The sequence below is a fragment of the Callorhinus ursinus genome, unplaced genomic scaffold (assembly GCF_003265705.2).
Source record: "Callorhinus ursinus isolate GAN/ISIS: 27379988/994484 unplaced genomic scaffold, GSC_fseal_2.0 scaffold1, whole genome shotgun sequence".
Classification (NCBI taxonomy): Eukaryota; Metazoa; Chordata; class Mammalia; order Carnivora; family Otariidae; genus Callorhinus; species Callorhinus ursinus.
This window is the reverse complement of record NW_027397063.1, coordinates 59,550,415-59,556,758: the sequence shown is the minus strand read 5'-3', so window position 1 is coordinate 59,556,758 and position 6,344 is coordinate 59,550,415. Positions and strand designations below refer to the sequence as shown.

At 48.0% G+C, this 6,344-nt stretch overlaps 1 protein-coding gene across 1 annotated transcript in view; it reads left to right on the top strand.

Annotated features, from left to right (window-relative positions):
- The first annotated feature begins 3,250 nt into the window (after positions 1–3,250).
- MYLK (myosin light chain kinase) overlaps positions 3,251–6,344 on the top strand; it is a 259,025-nt gene continuing 255,931 nt past the window's right edge. The window contains exon 1 of the mRNA XM_073894409.1: positions 3,251–3,438. The gene's annotated coding sequence lies outside the window, so the exon portion shown is untranslated. The remainder of the gene's footprint in view (positions 3,439–6,344) is intronic.

The window sequence follows — 6,344 nt, the reverse complement described above, 5'->3', positions numbered from 1 at the left end:
TTAACCAACGGAGCCACCTGGGTGCTCCAGCAAAAGTAAATTTATATTTTGAGAGATTTTTTTGTCTTTGTAGAATCTGAGATCATAGAAATGACAAGGTAGTATTGTACTGTTTTAGCTCATGGTAACTCTATAATGCTTTATTTTATTTCTTCCTTTTAGGATGCTAACACATTTTGGGGGATTTACTATCAGTATTGATTGACCTGTTTATTGAATTTATATACTTTCCTAAATTGTTCAAAGTAACATACCATGAAATCCCCTTTTTATTTTTATTTTTTTATTTTTTTTTAAGATTTTATTTATTTGACAGAGAGAGACATAGTGAGAGAGGAAACATAAGCAGGGGGAGTGGGAGAGGGAGAAGCAGGCCTCCCACAGAGCAGGGAGCCCGACGCGGGGCTCGATCCCAGGACCCTGGGATCATGACCTGAGCCGAAGGCAGACGCTTAACGACTGAGCCACCCAGGCGCCCAGGATAATTCTATGTTTGGTGCAACAAATACATCTGATGAGCCTGGAACATTCTGTCATATCAGGTAGCAAGGAAGCTATCTACTGGCCAAAGATGGGACAGTTTGAGTTTTAATAAGGATTAAAATTGTAATAGATTGAAATCTATCAAATATCTTTAAATCCACGAATTTTTAATAATATTAAGAAAGAAACTTAAAGGTTACCTTCTGAGGATGACAAAATATCTTGACAGATTATCTTGAAAATAGGTAAATTAAAAGAAAGAAGCAAATATGTATCCAGACTTTCCTATATGAACTTATCTCCTGGTAACCAAATACTAGAAAAGAGGACACATCTCCTTATAAATGTATCCAGCTAATAAAAACCAAATGACAGAATTAAAATATCATTTTGTAACCCTCATAGACTTCATGGATGTAAAAATTGAGTATTAACGGCTGCTAACCTTAGAAAAGAGCAAAACCAAGTATCACGTGCCTCTTGATCAAAGAACATCCCACTACCTATAGTCTTGCAAAAGGGATCATACCTGTCTGATGAAGCCTCTGGATCAGCTCCCAATTTCCAGTAAATGCAAAGGACAGGAATATGCTGAACTGCCCCATAAAAGTACAATTTCCAGAGTGGGAAACTCCACAGGTCAAAAGGCCTAAATTCTTCAACCAATAATTGTAACAAAGTCTTAAAAGGCACATCAAGCTAAAAGCAAAAGCAAAAACAAACAAGCAGCAAGATGCACTTGGGAGATAATAGTGTAAAGAAACTAGCAAAAGTGATTCTACAAAAGCCAGGCTAGTGGTTGCTTTTGGGAGGAAGGAGTTGGGGGTCCTTATTGGGCTGGGGCAATGGAGAGACTTCCAGGATGTCTGGCAGAGTTCTCTCTGTTGACTTGGGTGGTGACTGCAAAGATATTACCTCACAATCCAAGTGAACAGATCAGGAAATTCTACAGTATATTTCATTTCAGATGCAAACTAAGTATTAGGTGAGCCAAAAAAAAAAAAAAAAAAATTTAAAAAAGAATTTTTAAGACTCCTAAAAAATTAAAAAAAAATAAAGGGAAAAAGACAGAGGAACCCTGGAGCTAAAGTTTCAGAGAAGATGCCCAGAAAAAAAAAAAAAAAAATCCCATGGAAGCTCCTCATTTTAAAACAAGCCCAGAGACAGTGACTGTCTCTTGCAAGCTCCACAGAGATAGTACCAGAAGCAGGTCTAACACCCAGGTCTGCCCATCTGGGACTTTTCCCACAACACAGACTTTGCTTCCTTTACACTTTAATTATTTTCTTTCCCTTTTTCTATTTTTTAAAGAAGTGGTTAGTTGAACTTTTTATGTTTGTCCAGAACATTCCCAAGAGGACGTTTCAAAGAATGCATTCGAAGTTGGATCTTCTGGGGAGAAAGAAGATGCAGAACTGCTTTCTCAGAGCTGGGGCTAGTTAGCCTGACAGCAGAGCTGGGTGGGAAACCCCAGTCTGAACCTTCCAGAGACTATTTCTAATCTTAGGGCGTTTTCTTTTTGCCTTCTATAGCTTCTTCCCCCTTCTCCCTCCTTCTTGCCTCTCCTTGATCTGATTGACTCTGGGTTTAGGAGACACGGATCATATTTGCATGTTTAAGAGTTTACAGTAACTGGGGGCACCTGGGTGGCTCAGATGGTTAGGCTTCAGCTCTTGATTTCAGCTCAGGTCATGATCTCAGGGTCTTGGGATCAAGCCCCAAGTTGGGCTTCTTGCTGAGTGTGGAGCCCGCTTGAGATTCTCTCTCTCTCCCTCTCCCCCTTCTTGCACATGTGTTCTCTCTCTCTCAAATAAATAAATGCATAAAATCTTAAGAAGTTAACAGTAACCTTATGTTAGGTATTTTCCTAAGAGCTTTACCTGCTGTATCTCATTGAAGCCTCACATTCCTATGAGGCACTTAGATTAACCCCATTTTAGAAGAAAACCAAGTAATAGAGATAATAAACCACTTGCCCAAAGTTTTGCTGCTAGAAAGGGTAGGGTTCACAACTCCAGAATCTACATTTTTAAGAACTAGTTTATCCTATCCAATACAATTTTGTATTTTTTTTTAAGATTTTATCTATTTATTTGACAGAGAGAGAGAAAGCACACAAACCATTAGAGGAACAGCAGAGGAAGAGGGAGAAGCAGGCTCCCCACTGAGCAGGGAGCCTGATGCGGGTCTCGATTCCATGACCTCAGCGGCAGGCAGACACTTAACCAACTGAGCCACCCAGGCGCCCCTACAATTTTGTATTTCTTCAACTACTGAACAAAATTGCACGTAACTTGTTCAGTTTTAAAAGTGAGCGAATTTTTTTTCACCATACTTTAGCCAAAAAACAAAACTGTATCCTTTTGAGGGATCTGCTCGATTCGTTGTTTTTGATCCCCACGTCACAGAGAAAGGAAATTAATTCTGAGGTCTACGCTGCGTTTTTCCAGTGAGTGGTCCTCTTTTGTCCTGAATCGGGTGGTCTTCCAGGCGAAAATACAAAACAAATCGAGAAAACGCGTTGACCGCAGCCTAAGGACCTGGGGCGGCGCGGCGTCGGGAGCTCGGTTGGCTCAGAATTCGGGACTCGCGGCTCGGAGGGGCCGCGACGGTGGGCGTGGCGGGAAGGACCTTAGGTCCATTCCCGGAGCGCTATGCAAACGACATGCAAATCAGCGCGTGTGAGCCGGAGCCCGCAGTCCGAGTCCGACCCCGAGCGCCGAGCTCTCAGTGCTGGCACACGCGCGCGTTCTCTCCTCGCTGTCCCACTTGCTCTGTCGCCGGCCGCTCACCCCTGTCCCATCCGGCCCGCCCCGGACGCGCCTCGCCGGCTCCCCTCGCCGCCCGCTCTGCAGCCGGCTGCGGAGCGAGCTCGGGGCCCGCGCTGCGCTCCTGCAGCGGGGACGCCCCCGCCGAGCGCGGTGCCTTGGCTACCCGGCCGCCTTCGCCGCGCGGGTGAGTGAGCCCGCCGCGCGCTTTTGTCCCGGCGCGGCCCCTGGGAGTCACTCTCCGAGGGTGGGGGTCGGGGGTTGGGACCCTTGCTCGGAAGCCTGCCCCCGGCTCCCCAGTTGGAGACGGGCTCCGACGTGCGGCAAGGAGGATCTTTTTCGGGGGGGTGGGTGTGGAGCGTAAGGGAAGGACCCCAACGACTCCAGACAGCCAGGGGTTTTCTTTTGGGGGAGGTGAGGTGCTGGGAAACGGTGATGCGGTTGTCTCGACAGGCGTTATTCGAAAGGGGGTGCGTTTGATTTGAGGGGTGCTTATCGCGGAAGCCCTAAAGGAAGAAAGGTGGGCTCATCTTCCTTAGCCCTTTGCAGGAGGATTCAGGGTGCCACGTGAAGGTCCTCCCAGCCCAAACGTGAGTCTGGGAAGGTAAGGCAGTGGAGGCAGCCATGGGGTCCTAGGCAAAACTGGGGCGTCGGGCGTTGCCGTCTTGCTCTCACTCCCAGCTCCTTAGTCAAGCCCCTCCCCTCTCTCTGCCTCCTTAGCTTCTCCTGGGGTTCGGTGGTTGAGGGACCCTTGTTCACAAATCATTGCAGTTAGAGAGTTGGATAACGAATTCCCAGGGCTTGTTAGCTGTCAGTGGTTGAGGTAGAACCCTTCCTTGGAACTTGTGGCTGCTAACACCCTTTGAGACCCAAAGGACTGAATTTTTATGGGTGGTACTGCAGATGGGAAGGTGGACTGTTGGGTAGAGGTTTTCTAGGACTTCTTTGGTTAGGGGGAGCACCCTTGTATATCATTACCTGAAGGAGAAAGACCCAGGCCTTTGGGGCCCAGAGAGGGTAAAAGTAGCCGTTGCAATTCAGGAAGCTGGGTTGGGGTGGGGGGTACACTTGGGCAGTGGGTGTGGTGCCAGACCCCAGGCCACTGTTTTTCACCATCCCTCCTCACTCCAGGTGCAAAGAGCAGAGTATGTGCAATGTCCCCATTTCACCGCCCCCCCCCCCAGCCTTTAGGTGCCTGCTCTAGAGCTAAATCCCCCTTCCAAGTGGGGCTATGGGCTCTTCCCTGACTTAGTGGAATCCTTTATGTCAAAGTGAATAAGTTGTCAATAAATTATCTCCAAATGGGGGGCTTGAGAGGACCATTAGAGGAACCCCTGACACTTCAAAGCTCAGGTATCCACAATGGAAGTCTCTGGGGGAACTGTAGGTGCTTCTGGTAACCTTATTGGGTTTCTAAAGGGCATCTTGAATTCTAGTAAAATAAAATTTTTGTTTTATCACTTCCTTCCCTTCTCTTTTCTTTTCCCTTAAATTCTTGAGCTCCTTCCCTTCTCTGTCAGCCTGTCTTTGTCCCCTCCCCACGGTGCAGGAACTGTGGAGGGTGATGCTGTGGCACCACAGGGCCCTAGGCCAGCATGGAATGTTCCCTCCTGGTGTCCAAGAGTGAGGTTCCCGCTTTGTCTCCCACCCTCAGTGGGCCAAGGGTCTTGAGGCAGAGTAGGTAGGGGCCTGGGGAGTTGGCTCTAGGTGGGGAGGGACTGGACACTGGGTGCTGGGTACTCTGGGAGACTTGCACAAGAGCCTTTTCATTAGGGTGTGCATGTCTTTTCCCTCATTTACTGATGTTACAAAACAATGCTGGTCCTCACGCACCACTAGGCATGAGCTTGGAGAACCACCCCACAGTGGTGAAGGGCTTGTGCTGGTCATTTGTTTTGTGTGTGTGTGTGGGGGGGGTTGTTTGTTTGTTTTGTGCAATAACGGCTAACTGAGGAGGGGGCTGGCTGGGGCCTTGTGGCAGTTTTTCTTTGTGTGAGGTTTGCTGACCCTCAGCAAGAGACTGTTTTTCCAGGGGCCAGATCTCAGGGGGATATGTGCAGGGCAGACTAGACACTTGGGAAGTTCCTGGTCTAACTGGTAAGGTCAGGGTCAGGTGGGTCCATCTGCTGCCTGGAGCTTAGTAGACACACAGGTACATTCACTGCAAGGCAGGGGCCCCCAGCTGGCAGTTGCAGGGGAGTCTGCTGGGAAGGCTTGTCAGAAAATGAGGCTGGTGGCAGATGGTGCTGAGGGGACACGGGCTCTTGCAGTGCCAAGATGGGGGAGGAGTCTTGATCCTTCCCGGGGGTCTTTACCAGCCTCAGAGGAATAGATTGTGAACACTCTGGGGTCATCATGTACTCAGTGTCTACAAGAATGACCCCTGCTGTTTCCCCCCAAAATATGAGTCTAGAGTAAAACTAGTTGGTTTTTTGGCTCTTTGCCTTTTAAAAGGCTCAGAATGCAGGTAGGGGTCCAGATAACCCAGAACATGTGGAGTTTTATTTAGTATCTTTCTGGGAACAACACTTACTGGAATTCTAGAAATATACACCAAGCCCACTTGGAAGCATAACTGCCCTTACCCCAATTCAAACCAACACATGCAGATTGGAAAATAGTTCATTCTTAAATGTTTCCCGCCTATCCTTTCTGTAAATGTAGTAAAATTTAGAGAACAAGCCTTAGAAAGTACCCCTACCCCTAAAGACATTGTCTTTGCCTATCTTGACTATTGTATCATTTTCCTCTGACCGGCAGAAGGTGCCCCCAGAGAACCCTAGAGAGGACCAATGGCATGGGAAGTGTACAAGTGGACACTTGGGTGGCATGTGGGCTCGGAATCAAGGAGCCATCCAGCACTAATCCAGAATGAGGACATCGCACGTGTCACTGGGATGGTTCCTCTGCCATGTGACTCCTGCCTCTATCCCTTCACTCCCCATCCTCTTGCCCCACAGGCACAGAAGGTGAATGTGCTGGGCTGGGGTCTGCTGAGCCAGCCACTCACCTCTCCCACCTGTGCCATTCTGCAGATGAATGCCTATCACTTTATTGAGCTTTGGCTATCTGCAGAATGGCACAGGCACAGAG